This window comes from Fukomys damarensis, unplaced genomic scaffold, assembly GCF_012274545.1.
Source record: "Fukomys damarensis isolate Sample0158 unplaced genomic scaffold, DMR_v1.0_HiC HiC_scaffold_5, whole genome shotgun sequence".
Taxonomy (NCBI): domain Eukaryota; kingdom Metazoa; phylum Chordata; class Mammalia; order Rodentia; family Bathyergidae; genus Fukomys; species Fukomys damarensis.
Window position 1 is genome coordinate 2213665 of NW_022900917.1, and position 22514 is coordinate 2236178.

At 42.1% G+C, this 22514-nt stretch overlaps 1 protein-coding gene across 1 annotated transcript in view; it reads right to left on the reverse strand.

The window, feature by feature from the left end:
- Positions 1-22514, reverse strand: part of Zfpm2 (zinc finger protein, FOG family member 2) — a 267807-nt gene that overhangs the window by 81457 nt on the left and 163836 nt on the right. The gene's annotated exons all lie outside the window — the stretch shown is intronic.

The following is a 22514-nucleotide window of genomic DNA, read 5'->3' on the forward strand; positions in this document are numbered from 1 at the left end:
AGAGAGAGAGAGAGAGAGAGAGAGAGAGAGAGAGAGAGAGAGAGAGAGAGAATCATTGAAGGAATACTGAAATTTTAAAACTTTTGGGTAATATGTCTACAGGCATTTAAGAAATACACTGTGGTTAGATTTGGTGGCAACAAGTAAATATTCTAGCAAACTACATAGAGAACACATGGCCAGCAATTTGGATCTATGTAAAATGGACCAGTATTTAGCTTTCTGATGAGCACGTATGGTGTGTATATGAGCACACATTCTTGCTTTTTGAGTTTTTAAATGTGTATGTGTGTGTTGTGCGCCTCAGGATATTTAGTTATCATTTCCTAATACATTTTTCTAAGTGGTAGGGCATGCAGTGTCATGGAAGAAAGAAAGAACAGAGGGGGAAGTGGCTGAGGCCTCAGATGAGAACTGTCATTAACAATTTTTTTCTTTTAAAAATGTATTGGTACATTTTAGATATACATAGTGGTCATATTCATCACCGGGAACTTGTACTGCACGTGACGTATCTTGCTTCTTTTATTTCCCATTCCCCACCCTTCAGTTCTTCTTCCCCTCCTTATTTACAAAAGCTTTGCTCCATTTTTTCCTTCTATTTTCTTTTTTTTTCTTTTCCCTTCCCTCCTCTCATCTGCTTTTCTACCTCTGTTCTTTCTACATATGACTTAGGATGGAGCCATTTGGCAGGAACCCAAACATTTTTGGATGCATTCATAGAAAAGAAACTCACAGCACAGCACACTGAACGAAGAAGAAGGAACTTTATGAAGGGCACTGTCCTGCCATCAGCTCGGAGCTGCCAACCAGCTGGTGAATACCCGCATTGATGTGCCAATGCTGGAGCTGTGCAGGATCGGGACTCGGGCCTCTGCTCTTCTCCCCCAACCTAACTGCTCATCCGAGGACCCCTGCCCCTCACAGAGAACAGCTGGAACAGTGCTCTCTCTCCATGACTCATTCTTTTCTCTAAACTGGGCATTTATGTGACACTTTGATGATGGAAAAACAGAGTCTACGAAACCTTCACCTTCTAGTATTTCCAGTCTTACATTTTCCTTCCAACCTGTGAGCAGAACACACTGTGCCCGCCACGGCTCCCGGCCTTCCCACCTCTGGCCTGAACCATGTGCTGTCCCTGCTACTGGCACCGCTGTCTGCTTCGAGCTGGTGCTGCTCACACTTTTCCTAAACAACACTTCACAGTGTCCCCGTTCTGTGCACGGTTCACTGTTGGACTGAAGTGTTCAAACTGCCACCCCTGTCTTGAAACTGTGTCCCACTGCCATCCCCTCCTCTGGGCAGGAAATTGTGCCTCTCCTTGGATGCAAAAGAATTTGCCTTGTTTTCAGTGTGTGCCTGCAAAAGGCTCCAGGAGGAGCAACCTCTCTCTCTGGACCTTCGTGAGTCACAGCTCTTCCAACCAGGACTGCATCAAACCCTCTGGCTTTCCACGGGAGGCAGCTCCTTCTCCCTCTCCACGCCCCTCCTTCACAGGGCATTTATGGGTCCTGCATCGGACCACACAACCACGCATGTCTACGTCCAGCGGAGGGCTACAGAGCGCAGTAGGAAAAGAGCGATAATAAATGTGAGGGCCTGCTTTGGGTCTTAAGGTCTTTAAACATTTTCACTACAATTAGTTTGTAAGCAAAATTTTGGGTACACATTCCAGTTATCATTACTTATGAATATGTTATATGCATATGCTACTGCAGGAAAGCGTTATAGCCACTGAAGCACACAGGGGAATCTAAAAAGTAGCAATAAAAATGAATACAAACAGAAGTTCCAGTAATTTCTTCTCACTGAGAGGCACACACCTTGCTTTTGAGACCACTGTTCTAGACAACAACATTACAAACACCAATGAAACACTTTTTAACCCTGTAAGCTTATAGGGTGCAGAGATTCTGTAAGAAATTACATGAAAGACAAACTGATAAGCATATAATAGGTTCATGTTTCATTTCGTGAGTTCACTATAGACCTTAAAACAGCATCACTTGTACATACCTGGCATTTAATAAAAATACTTTTAAATGAAGATTAGGTTTTTTGCTAGATGTTTTAGCTAAAGGCAGTCTGGATTATTACTTGGGCAAAATTACAATTTGCATTTTGATAGTTATTTACAAATAGAAATGAACTTCACAAGAGTTGCGGAAGAGGAACTGTGCAGGTTTCATGGGCTCTGTGCCCACCGTGTTCCAGAAGCTATTCTAGGAACGAACAAAGCAACATTTAACAAGCAACACAAATTACTACTGTTGTGAGATTTTCATCTCTGCAGGAAGAGAAGAACAATAAACAAGTCAATAAATTAATAGGATATTTTCAGAGTGTGTTAGAAATGAACATAAAATCACATGAAAGAATGTGAAATTGAGGGAAGCAAGCATCGTCAAGAAGCCATTGCAGGGTGGGGCACTTGAGAATGAGGGGAAGGAAGCAAAGATGTGAACAGCGGAATAAGGGATGCCTGTAGGGAGTGCAAGGGATGTAGGAGGTAGGAATGAGCCTCGCGTGATGGGGGAAGAAGTGGAGGTCAATACGGCTGGGAGTCATGAGCACAGGAGAAAGACGAGAATTTCAACGGTGAGTTTTAGAATCAGACAAATTGGAGTCAAATACCATTTGCTCTGCTTTTCAGCTCTGTAACTTTGAAAAGACTAAAGGTTAATAAAACTCTTTTTCCCTTCTGCATTTTACTACCTTGAACTTGATATGATACTCCAATAAAATTGGAGTATTATCTATATTACCATGTAATACTGCTTATGGTAGGAGCCGATCAACTGTCCCTTCTAAGATGTACATAAGCAAATAAATGACTAACACTTCAGGAGGGAGCTGTTCTCTGGGCTTTCTAGAACCTGGTGACTCTTGTCCCTGACGTGCCTTTGAAACTCTGTGCTAAAATGAGTACGAGGATTCTGGTATCTGACCCCAATCGGTCTGATTCTAAAACCCCTGGGTGAAATTCTTATTGCACTTATGTGCTGATAACCTCCACTTTCCACCACAATGTTTCTTCTTGTGGCCAGCTGGCCATGGAATAAAGCCTCTGGAGCCAAGTTGAGCTGTGCATTTGAGTATTTTATCCCAGCAACAGAGCTCTGACGCCATCATAGCCTCTATCACCAGCATTACCTTCACCATCATGGCTATCACTGTCTGTGCTGCCCCTGTAAACATCAACTTACTCTCACCCCTGACAAAACAGCATCCAATTCCTCTAAGGGCAGAGCTATGATTATCTGCCAAAGAGCCATTTTTGTTCAAACATCTTAATGACCAAATCATAATAACCCATCAATAAAGGAAAACTGAACTGCAAGTAGTATGCTGGACATCAGAGGGCACGCGCAGGTGAAGTTAGAGTTTGCCATGGCTAAGGAAGCCCTTTTAACTCAGGAGTGTTCTGTAAGAATCTGTGTACAAAGAAAATGAGGAAGAAAAATGTGCTAACATTTGAGAGAAAGATGTATGGAAATTTTAGATTCTTCTTCACAGTTTTATCGACACCCACACGGTACAGTTCTGTTGTCGTATGTGATAGGAGGCACAGGACTAGTGGGCCAGGTTGAGGCTGCTAGAGAGGGGCTCTGTGAGGAAGTCACACTTTGCCTGATGAAGACAGGAGGAAAGAAACGGGGATGCTTAGGTCAGGGAGAGAGCTGAGGTGATGGCGAAAGGAAAGGAAGGAGGGAAGAGGTGAACAGCACGGACCATGGCCCCGCGCCACCAAGCCTGACCCACAGGAAGAGCAACAGCAGGTTGCAGTTGAGGGAATATAGAGCCACGACGTAGGAGACGCATCTGAGCACTGACGATCTATTGGTTTCAGCCATGCTTTATAAAGCACCTCTCAAATGTGAAAGTTCTCAGTAAAATGTTTCTAAGGCTGATTCCTGTCTTCCGTGAATCTGCCTGACAATCGTTGCTGCATGGAGGACAGAGGCTGACAGCGGTGGTACGTATCAATGGAGATCTCGGTTATGGTGTCTGCGCCCGGGAAATAATGCCAGTTCACAAATGCACAGTGGGCAACATGCAGGAGAACATGCTGTGTCTTCTGCCTGGTGAGTTCCAGAGAGTTCTCTATGCCATCAAATTTATTTTCAACAAAAGAAACTATGAATAGTACCCAGACCAAATCAGCAGGTTACTGACAATTTAAATATCTTGCTCCACATTTTATATTGTTTTCTCTCATTAAGTATTTCATCTCATCCACCAAGACCTTGTTTGCACTTCTGTCTTTCTGTGTGTGTATGCACAGTGGCACCTCAGCACGAACTTCATCCTTTCAGGTTGCGACCAGATTCGTGGAATGAGTTACGCTTATGAACCAAGGCACCACTATATGTATTCCATAAAATGAAGAAATGAATGCGAAATTACTTGTATTATTTTTGTTTTAATAAAACAAATTATGGTAATTTTTATGACTAATAAAACCAAGTTCATTATTAATATTATATCATATTTACATTGTCTTTTTATCCTTTGCTATTTTCTTCACTATGATTTTTCAAGAAACCTATCACAAGCTATTGGAAAATGTATTAATACAAAATCCTTTTTATCCTTCATGATAGGTATCATTATGATTCTGACCAACTTATACTTAATTGGTCCCATGTTCTTTTACTCTTTTATTGAATTATATCATTAACCATATTTATAGGCTCTTCACAACTTAATAATTTTCTTTAACTTTCATTATTTTAGCTAAAGCATTTTAAAGTTGAGTCGTTCAACCATTTAACTGTTATTGATTTCATCTGCCATTTCAGGTTAGTTATGGACCCACTTTCTCTCTTGTGTCTCTTTTTTACTTGATAAAATTGTAAAAGCACCTTTGATTCCTCTTACCCCTTTTAGCTAACATTAATTCACTCAGTTTTATTTTCTTTTTTGCCCTTCCCAGCCCCTGGAGCTTAAAATTTTATATCCAATATACTCCGCATTCTTCTCTTCTTCCCCTCGCTCACCGTTTCTGTAATGTGTCCGTTTTATGTTCTGGTCCCTGACTGAGCGCCTGTGTCACGGCTTTTCCGCAGCCAAATTCTCACATATTTCTAATTATATGCGGTGCTCTCTCTGTCTGTTCTTGTTTCTTCCTGTGCAGGAACTCCAGTTTTCTTTGAATGTCCCCCCTTACTGCTTTAGATGTTGATACTCATTTTCATATCTCATCTTTCTCACTTACATTTTTGAATTAACTATCTGCAAATGTCTACATGTTAGGTAACATATCTGAGTTTGGTTTAATATGACCTGTACACATTGCTCTATTGTGAAAAACCATTACTGGGGGGGATATCTATCTATCTATCTATCTATCATCCATCTATCTGAATGTATGCATCTCAGAGCGATCTCTCACCTATAAAATTTACATCTTTTACACGTTTTAGGCAATTCAGACCCTTAAGTCATCCTTTGGCTTCTTGGCTGCTCTGTCTTCTTCTCATTCTTTGTGGCTTTTGTGATGTCCTTCAATAGATTTTTGCCAGTAGCTTTATGCCCATCCGGATTGTAAAGACTCCTCTTACACATTTATATTCTGTAGTCAAATTCATTTTCAGTGCCAGCAGAGTTATCAAAAGCCGACTGCTGTAACAATGAGGCCTCCTTCGTGTAGTAGCTGCAGCACGAGGGAGTGTGCAGAGTGACTTCCTAGTTTCCACGAGTTTCTGGGGCAGGATCGTGTGGCCTCATGAGCTCCTCTGGAAGCCACTGGGGAGGAACCCAGGGGGCAGAGACACCTTCCATGCATGGCTTCCAAAGCCAACGCGGGGCATTATATTTAGTTAAGCCAGGCAGAGGCATAAACAGCACAGAGAAGCCAGTGCCCTGGACTGCGGAAAGAGGAACAAGCCTCAAGTGTTGGAAGAATGAGAGGAAGGGTTTCAGTGGGGGTTCAGAGTCGGGCAGACAGGAGTCAAACGCCAGCATTGCTGGTGCCTCTTCATTCATGAGTTCCGAGGTCACGTCAACGGCAGAGTCCCCAGGCTCGGTAACCGTAAGGTCACTCTCTACATCCACCCTCGTGCCTGCTGCACAGGGCGTGGCCCACTGTGCAGACGGAGGGGGCCTGGGTTTCAGGGAGCAGGGAGCGATGTCGCCTCACAAACTGAGGGCAGATTTCCTATTATAGGTCGTGATGGAAAATTATAAACATGAAATCACACAAAATAATAAAAACTAAAAGATGTGCAGCAGGATGATTTTTTTGAAGAAACACTATAAAACTAAATGTTTAGAATTGCCACCCATGATTTTTAAAAAAAATTACATCCATCTTTTATGTTAAATACGAATGTTAGAATTTTATGGAATAAGAGAGTCGTTATTTGTCTGAAAAGCAGTTGTACTGTACAGTTACACTGACTTGCTCCATAGTAGAGCTGCGCTGTGTAGCAGAATTTGGGAGACATAAGCACACAATAAGGGGAAATGAGGAAGTCAGAAAAGCCTGGAACTGGCTATGCTATCTCCATGCGCCTGCATCACATGCAGGTGATTTGGAAAAAAAGAGCATTTATTTCCATGTCTTGGGGTCTTAGGCATGAACCTGAACTGGTGGCCAGAGGAGGGTCATTAAAGAAATGTAAAAAACAACCCTCCTCAGACAGGTTCTTCAGAAATGCAAATAGAACTCAAGGTTATGGAGGATGCAGCATGAGTCTCCAAAACTGGAGAAGAAGCCATGATGTCACAAGTCAAGTAGCTGGGACCTGGCCAGTGAGATGGCTGCTTCCTGGTCCTGCTTGTCAGACTGAGCCAAGAGCCGTTGGTTTGGCCTGCTTTCGTAACAGTGGGGGCAGACACATCTGATCTTTAAATGCACCCACCCTCCCTGCCTCCCTGGGATGCTGGGGGATGAGTGGGATACACTGCGTGGAGTGCTTTGTGGCCCTTCGTGCCGAAATATGGAGATCCAATCACGTTTAGGGCATCTATTAATATTATAGTCACTATGGCTGTCTCGGCTTCCCAGTCGACCCATTCTGAGTTTCAGTATGGTTTTTAATCAAAACCTCAGTTTTTTTAGTTTTACATTATGTTTGCAAAATTATATTGTCTCATGAAGCTGCCTGGAAGGTTTATTATCTCTGAATATATTAGAATTCTCCACATTATTTCTAGCATAATGAGTTCACTGAGTCAGAATTTGCTTTTATTTTGATATAATATTGGGTCATCCCCAAAACGAAATATCCCTGTGCTTTATAAGACACAGTCTCATGGAGAGAGAGGCACAATTTATCTGTCCTACTTGAGCTAGACTGTGTACCAGTTTCCCAAAAGTCAAGTTCAGAAGTTGCAGTCTGCCTTCCTGCTTGGGTTCCAGACATAGTAGAAAAGTTCCCACAAGACTAACTAAAATCAAGAGATACCAGAGCACTGTTGGGAAAAAAATCAAATGTGTTCCTCTCAAATTTGTCATGAAAATATCACTAGTGATAAAAAATGCTTCCACTTTTTGAAGTAACAGACATCTTATGACTGAAGGTGAGAAAAAGGTAAACAGAATGTAGGTCTTCCACACATCCCGCACGAAGAGGGTTTTAAGGGATCCCGAGAACGACCCATGGTCCGTAATGGGCTTTACTCCTCTGCCAGGGACTTCTCATCTAGCGGGCTCTCTATGACAATTATGTCCTGGTTGCATTTTACAGATTTCTGTGTCACTATGTTAGGCAATCACCACATGTGGCTAATTCCATTTAATTAAAATCTAAAACTCAGTTCTTTGATCTCATTAACCACATACCAAGCACTCAACAGCCACCATGGTTTCTGGCTACCAGGCTGTATGGCACGGAACAGAATACTGTTGATGTCAAAGAAAGCTTTACTGAACAGTCTCAGTTAATAACAGCTGTGGTTAATAACATGTTTTTATCCAGTCTCATTCAACTCCTCTTAGCTATTAAAATGTAATAGAAACTATTCAGAAAAGCACTTTAAGATTATTTTATATTGAAATTATTTCTCCCATTGAACACATATTTGAATATTTCATAATCAGTGCTATGAGTGATGAAGTTACAATTATATAAATACTTCCTTTGTTTTTCATCAGTAAAGAACCATGAACCCATCTACCTGGTTCCAGCAGGTGAATTCTTGCCTTGGCAGAGCTAGAATATACTAGATAGAAATTCTAAGATAAGATGAAAACTTTCCACTGGGTATTGGGACTTTTATACTCTCCCCATGACGTCCATTTGATTAACCCCACTTATAGATGAGGAAGCTCCTAAGTAAAAGTTAGACTTAACCACAGTAACTTTCCCTACCCCTCTAATGGTAAAAATCATACTCTTGACTTAGTCATTTGGTATATTATTTTAACCATGTTGAAAAGCCAATTAATCACATTTTACTTGGAATTAGCTTTGGCTTCAATAATTTGTATTTTATTTGGAACTCACTTGAATCTCACAGCTGCCCATTCATGTCAGCGGAACCCCAGTATCTTCTTTTGGCTCCTGACCCTTTCTCCACCTAATGCCTTGGCAAGACAGCGTGTGCAGACATCTACAAAGACATCCAACCACGTGGAAGCCAGGATTTCAGGGTGAAGATGAGGGTAACTCTTCCACTCACTCTTCTGCTTTAAAATTGTACCATCCTCTCACAGCAAAGCAAATTCACAGTGCACGCGCGCCACACCCCAACCGGAAGTCCTTTACGAAGCGAAGGAGGCAGCAACTACGAAATAAGTAAGCGGCCTCCCATTTTCACTGCCACTGAGCTCCTCCCCGACGCGATGAGGCACTGTGAGCTGACACAGTCCTGTGCCAAGGCACTGGGTGTAGAGAAAGGGGTCTGCTCTTCAGTGACGCCCCGCCAGTACGGTCTGTGGGGCGTGTAGGGGAATTTCCTCTGCACTATTTTTCCTCAGTGCGTTTTCTGCTCTCCATCGTACACTGCTGAGCACCACCTGGGGATCGGTCATCCCCTTGGGCACTTCGCAACACTCAGTGGGCTCTTGCATGCACTGGATTTCATCAGAATTAGGTATACAAAGATGAACTTACTGCTTGCTGATCACAGAAAAGACCGCTGAGTATTGAATACGTTCACCGGACAGAATTTGACAAGTGTATGTATTCATAAAGACATGCACAAAGTATTTGGAAGGAAAAGTGAAAGTAGTGTTCTTGAAGAGGATGACATCAGCGCTGATTCTTAATAGGTTCAGAGGCAGGAGAACTAGCTGTGGTGGGGCCTTCAGCACCAGCACACAGCGCTCGCCAGGTGCCGGATGTGGGCATCCCTGCATTCCCATGGGACAGTCCCAGGGCCGCCGCAGTGCGCTGTTCTAGGGTCACAAGGGTGCAGTGGCCACAAGCAAGACGAGGGCCTCAGAAAAGAGGCCCAGAGAGCTCTCTGCCCCCAGCACTAAGGACACAGCAAGCAGGCCTCAGTGAAGATGTGGGTCCTTTCTTCCCGGACACTGAAGTCCCTGGTGCTGGAAGGGATCGCGGACTTCCCAACGCCCAGAAGGTGAGCAACCGTTTCCGCTGTTCATAAGCCACCTGTGCATGGAGGCAGGGCTCGCACTGACTTAGTGCAACGACTCTTGAGCCTTACCCACGGAACCAGCAGCAGTCCACTACTCATGGACAGCGACCTCTAAGGGTTTCCTATTGAAGCCGGCTAGGAGCTCTCCAAACCAGCTCTCCCTGCCCCAAGGCAGCCTGCCTCCTTCCCTTGCAGGCAGGCAGCACCAAGTGATTTCCCTCTTCTACACATACAGGAAGCAGAACAGTCCATTGGGAAAGTATAAATCCCATTATGGTAGGCCTTTGCCAAACTCTCCAATAACCTTCCAGTGTGATTGCCTGCATGACCTCGGCCACCACGCACCCAGCTCTGTGACCTTATTTTTGATATTCTAGAAATTCCTAAATTCAAATACCATAGTGATATGGGTGATAAATCAAACACCGTGTTTACTTTACTTTATAAAATGTTGCCACATCAGATTTTGAGACTTTGATTAACTTAAGCTCTAATGAGTAAGGTGTTTTTGAAGCAATAACCAACCTACTTTTCTTTAAAGTTTCATGAACCAAGGAATTATTTTATATTTAATGTTTGGTGGTCACAAAATTATTTTATCCATTGCTTCCTGTTATAATTTCATTATGCAACTTACATGCAGAAAAACTACTGTCTCCTGGTAAGCTTCCATGATTTACCTGAGTTTGAGAACTGCTCTTTGCAAGCTGGTTCTTAAGGACCTATATTGAGTGTGCTTGTTAAGAATACTGCATCTAAGACTAAAAGTCTTACAATAATGAAGAGGAGGAACTTGGATGCTCAGGGGCAGAAGGGAAGCATAAATGTACAGAGTAGACTTGTTACAGATGGGAGGGAGCAGGGCCGAAGGCAGCATCTCAATGGTAAAGGGCGGCTCCAGCACCTCCGTGGCAGGGCAGAAATGAGGGATGGCTGTATGTAGACAACTTGGCTTTTAAAAATGTAACATTTTCTGATTTTTCAAAATGATGGTAAATAAAATTTGAACATAATGCCTTTGCAAGCATCAGACATGTCTTTCCTGGTGTATGTGTTCCCATTCGATAACCAAATAAGAAAAGACATCCCATTTTGCAGATAAGAATACTACAGGTCAAGAAAGTTTATTGTTTGCTTCAGTTCACATGGGCTAGCGAGCTGAAATGGTGGAACCCCAGTCCACCCAGAAGCTGCTCTTGCTGCTCACCTCACTGCCTTGACCAGGCTGTGTGCCTGTAAGTCAGAGAGCAACCAACTACAGCACTGCAGAATGGTGTGCTTCTGCTTTGGCACTGCACTGCTGCTCAAGGTGCCACTGCCCTGTGCTGTGGCTGTCACAGCCCGGGGCTGCTGTGAGAACTGGAGCCCAGGAGCACAATACACAGGGTGGTAAGCACAGGCACAGAAGGGAAAAATCTGAGGATGAAATGGACCAATTCCAGTTAAAATTACCATGTTATAATTTTGTTAGTTATCAGACTTGGTACACAGCAGCTTATCTGACAAGAAATTGGCCTTTTGGGCCTGATTTCACCGAGATGTCTGATCCCTTCAGATATGGTGTCCAGATGGTTCTTTCTGCTCTATTTTGGGACCAGAGGGCCCAAAAGCCATTCCTAGTGCAGACACAATGAAAATGGCACAAGACGGGAGCACGAGACACTGGCCGCCACAGGGGTCCCACCAGACTGCCCTTCACACTAATTCCCACCACGGCACGGGCCACTGCAGAGGGAGGGAGGGAAGAGGCTCTCCTAGTGGCCAGATGCTAGCAGTGCTACTGCACCCTGCACTAAAGTAGGGAGAGGAAGGGAGGGCTAACAGGGGAACAGAAGCCCGGTGCTCGCCGGAGGAAGATGGCAGGATAGAATCACTGCTCCACCAGCTTCCGGGCCTCCAGACGCTGGTGACTGCAGGCTCAGTGTGTAAGGGAAGAAAAGGTGTAAAGAACATCACTGGGGACCAAGTCAGTGGTGAGCAAACCAGGCCTGGGGCGGCAAATACGGAGTAATCGATACTGAATCCAGGGTCTCGAAAGGTTCTGCTCAGGGCAGCTTCTCACACGAATCTCAGCTACAGCCCTGGGTCTGGCATCACAGAGCCACCCTGCTACAATATACTCAGCGAAAGGAGAGTACCACAAAAGACATTTTTCTTGGTTGGAAATTCAATAACTTTGCAAGTTAAAATGTGGAAAGCTTCCCAGTTTTCAGCAGTGAAGCAGCAATGAGTGACACACCATTTTCAGATGGGATCGCCTAGACGTTAACTCAGCTGTCAAGGTCGTGTTTAGACTTTTTTACATTTTTGCCTTCAAAATAATTCCCAAAGCTTATTATTTAATGCAATGAAAATTGCTGTTAAAAATTCAAGGTTCTTTTGAGACACAAAGCTACTTGAAAGAAATAATAAATAAATCAACTTCTGTGAAGCGCATCCAGGAGGTCATAGTGTTTTGATCAAGGGAACCCAAACCGGACATCGTTATTTGTTGACTAGAAATGTGGGATTTTAGCCATGTCTTGTGAGTACTGAACTCGGTGGACTGGATTTGCTTTATGAGCGCAGACCCTGGAGGTGGATGCTGAGTTCAAAGCCCTTTTACCACTCATTTGCTGTGTGGCCACTTCTGCTTCTGCACGGAGAGATACTCGGATCTGCCTCCCACCCGGCTAGTTCTGGACCTCTGCACAGCACTGCGCATGGCGCTGACCACACTCTGAGAAGCGCCCGACATTGCTTTTGTCTTAAAGGAAGACGTCTCTTAATACAAGACAAAAATATCTTTTCAAAGAAAAAATTTAAACAGATCACGTCAGAAAAGAGTTAACTGAAAACCTTAAGAGGAGCATACTTGATTTAAACCCTACTGTCTTTTGATGGAAAACTTACAAAGATCCAACATGGGGTATCTAAACTACATCGGATAAATCCGTGCTACAACTGTAATTTTTTTTCCTATGTTGAAAGCTCATAACCATAATTCCTCTGTGGTTATAGCTTCTCAGCTCTAGACTTCAGAATAACTTTCCAGTGTTTCCAAATTCAGTAATGTCGCTCCTTAATAATTCTAAATCAGTCAAGTTCTCAGAAGAGATTTTCCCAATAGCTGGGGTGCACAGATTTCAAAATTACCAGTGGAACAAACACATCTTCGCAGAGGTCAGAGGCCAACAGCCTGTGAACCCCAACGACCCCCCACACAGAAGAGCAGTTGTTAAACATTTTTAAAACACAGATTCCTTTCTACCTGCCAGGAACTTTCCACTCACTATTTTGGCGGATTCTACTACTTTACTCCCAGACCCCTTCACTTCAAGCCTCCACTCTCTCCTGGGAAGACCGGACTCACATACACTTCCATCACCAGCGGACCTGCTCCCCTGTGGCTTCCAGAGCGACCACCCCCGCACTCCTCGCTGGTACCCAGATGCGGGGACTCCTTCTGGACCTCAGCCTCCAGCTCTGTGCATTCCGGAACCTCTGAAATGTTGTCTTCTGAACTTAGCCTGGATCCCACTGTCTTGCTTTGTTCACATTTCATGTCCTCTTCCTGACAAAGCAAACCATAGCTTCATAAAAGTCCCGCACTAGACTGAGGGGCAGCAGCCCCATCCCAGCCACAGACGTGGGACACCGGGTCTATTCTGTGAGCGTGCTGCTCGGTGATTTCCCTCCATCACCACAAGATGATTACACCTGCAATGCTTTGAAAAAAATATGATGCCCAGGTATGGAACAAAAAAGGCAATGAGGAAAAATGAACGATGCAAACGAATCTATTTTTATTTCCTTTTTACCACTAAACACAAGACTTGGTCTCCTCTGAAAGATTTATGAGGCTTCCTCCCATAAAGGAGGCTGGATTATGGCTATGCTTACTTTATAAAATGAAATGCTGCCAGCATAGGCAAGGGCTCATGGCTGTAATTATTTCAGTGCTCTTCCAAGTCAATGTGTCTTGCACAGCTAAGCCAAACCCTCTCTCTCCCTTCTACAGGCAGGCAGGCCATTTCATAAGAAGTCTGAAAGCTCCTACAACTTTGTGTGACCTTGCGTTAAATAACACTGGAAAATTGATTTGGCTGTAGTAATAAAAGACTGTCTGCATTATCTGCATTCTAATTATAATTAATATAACCAGGATAACTGCTGTATTATTTACGATTAGAGCTATGGTGAGCACAGTGTAATAATAATCTGCTACATAATTTTTTATTGATCTGATGGCTTTATTGCAGAAAAAAACAAAATGCTACACCACTGCATAGCTAAAACTGCCTTTCCTGACATGAGTGTTTAGACAGATTTCATTCAACATTTTTTTATCTGATCAAATCCCACAGTTTTAATATCATATTGAGTGTGATTCTATGGGATCTTTCAATTTTTCTCTCTGGAATGAACCAAAGCACAAGCATAGTTTACCCACCCATGGTCCCCTTCTTTCCTTATTCGGTGTCCTCAACTCCCTGATGCAGCCATCATCACCCATGTCATTAGCAGGGCTGGTATGAGTGCCAGGAAGGGGTGGTTTGAGTTCAAGCCACCCTACCCCTAGACAGCACCCCTTGAGAATGACGTCTGCTGTGGCGTACATGTGGCCAGTAAATGAGTGTATTTCTTTACAGAGGTGGAAAGTTATGAACTTAAAATATCAGCAGTGGAACCTTGGGGAAGACAGAGGGTGTCATGAAGCTCAGCTGACAGTGACCGGTATCCTCCACTCTTGTCTCTGAGAGCCGCTGGCTTCGGGTATACAGTAAGTTGAAAACACACGTTGTGCAAGGGACTTACTAATAAACAGAGGCGGAAAGCAAATATCAGAATATATACAGTGAATATATTTGTGGTTGTAGAAGGTATTAAATCCTGGCAATCACAGTTTTTCTGATGTCCAATTTTCATAAATTATCGTTGGGTATACTGAGCAATAAAGTTATATGAGCCATTTTGTTTAAAGTTGATTAGCTCTGCCAAACTCTAGAAAACTTGCAACACATAGTGTTTTAATTTTATGGTTGGTCTCACCTAAGGTTAATATTTCAGGGCCAAGCTTTAAAATACTTAGTTGCTTCCACAACGTTTTCAGATGAATTTCGATCTCTGTTCACTACTTGGAGAAGTGTGTCCCAGTCCCTTCCCACAGATCTAAACTAGTCTCGTGCTCATTATCATAGTGGATCTTAGCAAAAACAAATCACAGGAAGTAGCAAGATGAGCCCCTGACAGGTGTGGAAATAGGCTTGGGCTGGGTGTTACAGTGAGGCCCCTCATCTGAAACCTTGCCTCCTGGCTGACGAGAGTGATTTTTTGCGATATTGTACCTTGTTGCTTTATTTGATTTAATTAGATAACTGGATATTAAGTCCTTATAGAACAGATCTGCACAAAAATATCAATCACATGTGCATGAAAGTATTATGTACAGGCACAAATTCCCTGGGAGGAATGTGATGACTATGTATATCAAACTGATACCACTAAAACTAACTTTTAAAAATCTTGCATACAGATACCATAAAATCAGAGTTTGTACCTTCAGTATTGTTTCATTTTCCTCATGTGTCAGATTCCCAGGTCCATGTCCCATGGAGATAAGCTCACAGTTGGATTAGTAATTTAAAAAATCCAAAATGTAGCTTTTTTTTGTAGTTCAGAGATCTACAACAGAGGCACACATGGGACAGGATGTTGCCCCAGAAATCCTCCCAGAGTCCTCACAGGTATCTATGTCAGGTTATTCAAACATTTCAGGATTCTGTGTGATGGCCAGGGCAACAGAAATTATTTAAAAATTCTTGTGAGGGGCCACTGGTTATCATGTTGAAGTTTATACCTCTATGCAGACTTTATTTTCAATTGTTTATTAAGAAATTTATTTTTGTTGGGTACTGTTATAAAATGTGGGACTCTTTTGACAAAAAATGAGACTTGATTGTTATGCACATAATTAAGCATTATTGAGGAAATTGTGTTATTAGAGAAAATGGAAGTAGAAACATGGGCAAGTATTCCTACGTTCATAGGCAGTCCCCAGTTTTTCTTTTCCCAAGCCCCTTTTCACTTGTTTCTCTCCACTGGACAGTAAAGTAGTTGCTAGAAGGAGAGAGAGAGCCGGGAGTGACAGGCAGGTTTCCCGCACAGTACAGGGTTCTGACCCGCATGCCTGGTGTCATGCCATTTCCTGGGTGACCAGGTCAGTGTGGGAAGAGAAACACCCCGGTGTATGCAAGACTCAGGTTAAACAAATACAGAAAAAAAAAAAAACACAAAAAAACATAGTTCCATGGTACCTGCTTCCAATTTTAAACTTTCATTTAAAACATTTGTAAACATTTAAAAATCTGCTATCAGCAATATTATTTAAAGTCTTCTAGAAATTCAGCAAATGTAATAAACCAGGAAATACAACCAAAAATTGTCAACTCATTAGAAAATTGACCAAAATCATTATTACAGTTAGGGATCAATACTAATACCAGATTTTAAAACTAGGAACACTTTTATATATCATTACTTCAGAAAAACATAGTTGTTGCATAATTTCATTCAAAAGTATCTATAAATATAATGAAACTGCTGCATGAATGGGAATATTTTAAAAACAAATACATATAACCAGCATGAAGAGATGTACTGATCAGAATGTAATAGTATAAAGAATTTAAATGAAGAAAACATTTTAATGTCAGTGTATTTCCAAACTGATTCACAGGCATAACACTTCTTACTCAAAGTCTCATCAAATGCTTCAGTAAAGAAAATGATTTCTTTTATATGATAGAATAAATAGATGACAACTAAAATGATCTGAAAAATAGATACAAGATAATTCTATGAAGTCTATGATTTAAAGAGTCTAGAATGAATACAGATTTGTTTGATGAGCTGAATCAATCTGAAGAACGTCATATTCTTCTTAAAAATAAGAACTATTTAAATTTGTATCAAACTATTTACTGACATAAGTGCGCAGGTATAAAATGCAAAGTCAGACACAGTGCCAGTGTAACACTGGAATTACTACTGTGCTTCCAGTCCTCTGTTCTCTTCCTTCAAGTTTTAGGCTCTTTGGGCTTCAGTTTCCTCAACGATAAAACAGAAATAAAAATAGTGCCTGTGCTAGAGGGTTACTGAGAGATGCCCCAAAGTACCCGTAAAGTATTTAGAAAACTGTCATTAAAAGTCCCCAATAGTGTTGGTAACTACATTAAAACATCTACTTACTTATGTTACTGTTATTATAAGTTAAAAAGATACAGTGATAAAAATTTGAAGTAAACAAAAATATAATCAACTAATTATTTTATCTCCAATTGTGAACAGTCTTTCTGAGATTTACAGAAAGCAAATAAATTGTAAAATGGAACGACCCATAAGATCAATGGCCTTTATAAAGAAAAATTTCAATAATCAAAAATAAAGTTTTCAACAAATAAAATGAAAATTTGTAGGAAGAATTAAGAGTGAATGAAGCATTGTAAAATAACTGTCAGTATAAATACATTTGTAGCTGAGACACAAAAATGGAAAATATAAAATGCAAATAAAATATCTTATTTAATAAAACAATTTTAAAAGTTCATAATTTTAACTTACTAAAATAACACAAAATTTAAAAATCAGTAACGCTCAAATTTCTCATGGCTGCACAAACAAACACTGGTACCAAGCAGGTCCCACAGCAAGATATATGCATGAAGGTCCTCACCCATATGGTGCTTAGTTTTCAGCCATGATCTCCACCCTTGGTTCTCTATTTAAAGGATGAATAAATATGTGAAATAAAAATGTGCATAAGCATGCTCAGCGTGACATTATTATAGAAAACCCACAGTATGTTAAATTGTCGATATGTTAATAGACCTCATGTCAAAAAATAGAAAACTGCAAAAAAAAAAGGTTTCATAAAAGTAATAGGGTTATTCTATTACTAATCTACAGTTTACCGTGTGAAATGTTACAATAAATACAATCTCAAACTTTTATATTTAAAAACGCTACAGAGCAGAAAGTCTTTTAGCTTCTGCTTACGAGCACTGTTCTATTGGCTTCTTGTACCACACTGCTCTCCATTCATCTCACGAGGCGCTTTGGGGTTGTTTCTTGTCGTTGTCTATTACAAAGAAAGCTCCTGGGAACACTGGTGTCTGAGACCTCAGACAGATGTTTTCATTTCTCTTGGGTAAATGTCAGTGACTGAACCCTATGCTCACTCTTCTTGGCCGTGCCATCCCCCCTCCCCATCCTCAGTGCACGAGTTTGTCCTGGGGCACGAGCCACTCCATCTGCCGGTGGTAGCCACCAGGATGAGGCGCCCTCAGTAGGCTGAGGGGCAGATTGTAGCTTGTGCTGGCCCACAGAGTTGCAAAAGTGACCATCTTTCCATGGGCTAATCGGCGATTCATTAACTCTTTGGACTAAACCTTGAATTTTGTTTGATCATTGGAGGAATTCTTATATCTTCTGGATGTAAATCTAGTACTAAGTATATGCTTGCCAACAGCATCCCCAAGTTTATAGCTTAACTTTGTATTCTCTTAGTGTCCTTTAGAGGGTTTTCAACTCTCTATAGGGTTAATTTATCTACGTGTCCTCTTATGGTTCTATCTAATTTAAGGTCACAAAAGCATTGTTTGTGTTTTTTTTCCTAGCAGGTTAACATGTAAGCCCATTTTTATGAGTTACTACACTTTTATTTTAGCATGAATACAAACAATTTTAAAGAGAGCCTCCACAGATCCATGTTTTGATCATTCTAACAGTAAGACAGTGAACCCGTAAGATATCAGTGATATAAGCTGGTTAGTAAAGCCAACAGGCATATATTTCAGGAGTACCTGCTTGTGTGACAACATTATATTTAAAAAAGGGTAATCTAAAAAGCCACAGAACAGACGTTCACTGTCGGAGTGGGTGTGGCCCAGGTGAAAATGTGGAACGTCACCGTGCTTAACCTGGGCACCGGTTTCCTGATTATTCTTTGCTGTTTTGCTTCATACTTTACACAGAATGCCGACATTCTTGTGTTTATGCTCCATAAAATGGTCTCTTCACAGGCACAGGAGCAACAACGCCTCTCAAGGGGATATAAGAATGATATACAGAGGGGTCTCGGCCCTGGTCATGGTCAGAACACACTGATTCCTAGCTAAGGTCGCTACTGACTTCCCAGTGCTTCCCTAAGGCTCCAGCTCCCTCAGAACTTGGAATGAAAAAGAAGTCAGGCAATGGGGAAGCAGTTCCATGTGGAGTTGTTCCCACCTTTCCTGCGGGAACCTGAGAGAGGCTGATTAGCGCATGGGAGTGGGGCGGAGATGCTGCTGAAGGCCTGCCCAGGACACACTGGGCTGGGCGTGTGCAGGGCTGTGGCCCCAGGGCCGTGGGGGGCTGGTGTGCAAACAGGAACACCACAGTTACTGACCCCTCACACTTACCGAAAACGCCATCCTACAGGAGTGGGTCCAAATATAAATACAGGGATGGAGCCAACCAGGGCTTTACAATGCAACCCTTATTCGTGCACGCGCGCACACACACACACACACACACACACACACACACACACACTTCCTTTAAAATAAGAACATAAAATCAGCAGAGAATAGCACCTTGTAATTTACCAGCATTATCACTGTCTTTTTTACTCTTTTGCATCAAACTAGACATTAAACTATGTTTTCTCAAAGAGCAGAAGGCATAAACTTGAGACGGTGACACCCACTATCTTGATCACTCAGTAATGAAAATTAAAGTTAGCACAATTTTAGAGGAAAAAGAACCGGTGTAAGATAGCATGTGTCTGTAAGGAAGAGCACCTGCATCCATACAAATTCTAGCATTACTTTCACGATCCTATTTTCACTGTTTCTTCAAAGAGTTCTCAGAGGCTGATGTGGTAATTTCCTGTAATTCCATAATTGTGTGAATAAAGCATACATTTATAGAACTAGTTTAGTACCCACCTCAGTCTTTCCCTTTAACAGTGAAACAATCCATATATAATGGTCCAAATAATCAGTATGAAAAATAAAATACAGCATTTAAATGATACGGCTTTTCGCTCTGGCAGGTGACCCATTCTGTTTTCCACTTACTATATGACCAATTCCCTCACTCATTCAGAATAAAAAATATTGATCGACTTTCTATATTCTACTAGGTACTTGGAAATCAAAAGAACATTAAAACATGATTCTTATCCTTTTTGCTCAAAATTTAGTTAAGAAACTAAAGAAAAGTTATCTCAATGCCCTAGCAATATTTGGGGACAGAAAATAGTGACAATCCATTCTCCATTCTTGCTGAGTATAAAATACCCATAAGTACTTGCTATCATTCATTTTTTAGTACAGTTAATAGACTTTGTGGACCATCTATATAACTTTCTTTGCTCGTTTAAAAGCCTGATATGGTTTAAATCCAGTTATTTTTATACCTAGGGGTTCCACCTTGAACAGTTATTATCATTCTGAATTGAAGCGAGAGTAGAAACAGGTGTGGACCCCAATTTCTTTTCCTAAGGAAAGGATAATTCTACCACCGGAAGTCCTGTCCCACATTATAGGAGAGCATGGTCAGCAGACCTGGCCTCCTGCATACCGGGTCAGCTGGCCGCTCCCCATCTCCCACTCTGGCTACTGTTCTGCGAGGTAAAAAAAGCTAATTTAGTGGCTGGAGCTAAATTAGACTTCTTAATTGACATTTCACTTTATCTAAAATTGGGCCAGTGCATGTTTAAAAATTCTTTCTAATTTGAATTAGAGGACAGCTTATAAGGGTGTGGAAAGATCAGAGAGTAGTAGGCCAGTGCTCTGCTGGGCAGGGTGTGTCTGAGAGTCAAGCCTGGGCTGGGCTGCAGCCTCAAATCTGCATCTGTGAAGTGAAGCTCTCCGGCCCCTTCTTGGTCATATGTTTCCTTGGTTCTCAAGTTTTCTGGTCTCAAGATCCAACTGCACTCTGAAAAACTGAGGACCTCCAAAAGAGCTTTGGTTTACATGGCTTGTAGCCACTGACATGTGTCCCAACCAGAATCCAAGCAGAGATGATTTTAATGTATTTATCCATTTAAAAATGATAGCAGGAAATGTATGATGTTGTAATACAAATGAGACATTTAAATTTTTTAAAATCCTGTATCTTTGCAATAAAAGAAATGGCACATGGCACAGGAGGACATTTCTGCAGCTCTCCTAATTCCTGGCCCTAACAAAGGGAGCTGGATTCTCAGGTCTCTGCATTCCCTCTGCTTTCCTATGCTGTCCAATTTGCAAGTCTGGCCTGACAGATTCCCACGTGAAAGGACAGGACTATTCCCACAGCGTCTTCAAGATAATCTGGGGATTCGTCTTTGATACTACACCAAATCTCAGCAAGCACAACCTTTTAAAATGCAAATTTCAGTGTGGAATCTCACACAAGGCCTTTTCACACACTGTTATTTGAAATCCCTGTACCCGTATTGCTCTTGGAATGGATCTATGCATACTTTTTACTGATGTACAACTTTGTAGCATAACAAACTGATTATTTGATCAAGGTTGGCTCACTGAATTATTCATCTTCAAGTGCTAACACATTTCCTTATGTGCCAACAAAACCCCATGCTTTCTCCTAATACTGCCCATTGCTTCAGGTGAGTTTCAAGTATTACAAAGGCATCACACTCACAATGGCAGACATTATGGATTTCCACAGTTCTAATTTTTGCTTGAATGCTTCACTTTATCATTGACTAGAAATCCTGTCACCTATTTTCTATGAAGCAATAGCCTCATTGCAATTATGTTTGAGAAAATATCTGCTAAATACCCAAATCTCAATAACATAGTGTGTCAGACATTCTTCCAAGTAAAAATAGTGTTCTGTGGCAGTAGAGGCTGGTTCTAACTCAAACAATTATGAGTGTGCTTCTTGTAGATACCACAGTGGTACTTTAATATGAAACGAGTGTTTTAGGTGTGTTTTAATAACAGCACTACATTTCGCTGCTGCATCCAGAGCATTCTTAAGAGACACCATCTCCGTGCTTCCCTGCTTGGACTCTGAGGGTGTGGTTTTCATAAACATCACTTCTATTCAGTTTGGTGACACTGCCCTGACTTGCGGTAATGTCTGGTATTTTGATCCATGATTCCTCTCACACTAGTGGTATCGACGTTGGCATCATGGAGAGGGAAAATAAGATCTCAGTAATGACGCGGAAGAGTGTGGACTCCATGGCTTCCTGGAAGGTGTGAGACTGCAGTGGGCAGTGGGCCACCTTCCCTGAGCTCCCAATCTGTCTGACCAGTGCAGAAGGAGCTGGCCAGCTCCATAAGAGACCCTTCCCCAGGGCGACTGACAGAGCCTGACTTTGGGGGCACGGGGTGCAGGGCAAGGAAAAGAGGAGACAAAACAGATCAGTCTTGCAGGGACCTCAACACACTCCCGAGGCGGGCACCGTCCTCTGGAGCAGGTGTCTCACAGTAGGACAAGAATCCAGGAACCCTTGCTGTCCTTCTGTCATTCAGAGCCTGAAATGCTGTCTGTCAGGAAAATGTGTTTTACTACTTTGTGCTTTTTCTGACAGGGGCAGGAAAATGTAATCGGAGGGCAGGTTTATGAAACAGCGCGGTCTCTAGCAGGGCTTCACAGAATCACTTCCGAAGTGCTCTAAACAACATCCTATAGATCAGAGATGTAGAGTCAAACAGACACAACCCCAAATGCCAAAACTTCACAGTACCCCCCACTTAAACCTCCCAGCCCTAAGTGACAGTGACTCCTAATCTAAGATTTAGGCTCATGCCGCAGTGTCCAGAGTAGTGTTTGCTGCACAGCATTTACCAGGAACCCCCCAGGCAAGAGCAACGCTTTACGGAGGTCTCAGCACGCTGTAAAACTTTGGGTTCCTGTTTCTGCTCTTTCGCACTGACGATGCTGAGTCAGGGAAGCCCGGTACTTGCCTCCTCCCTCCT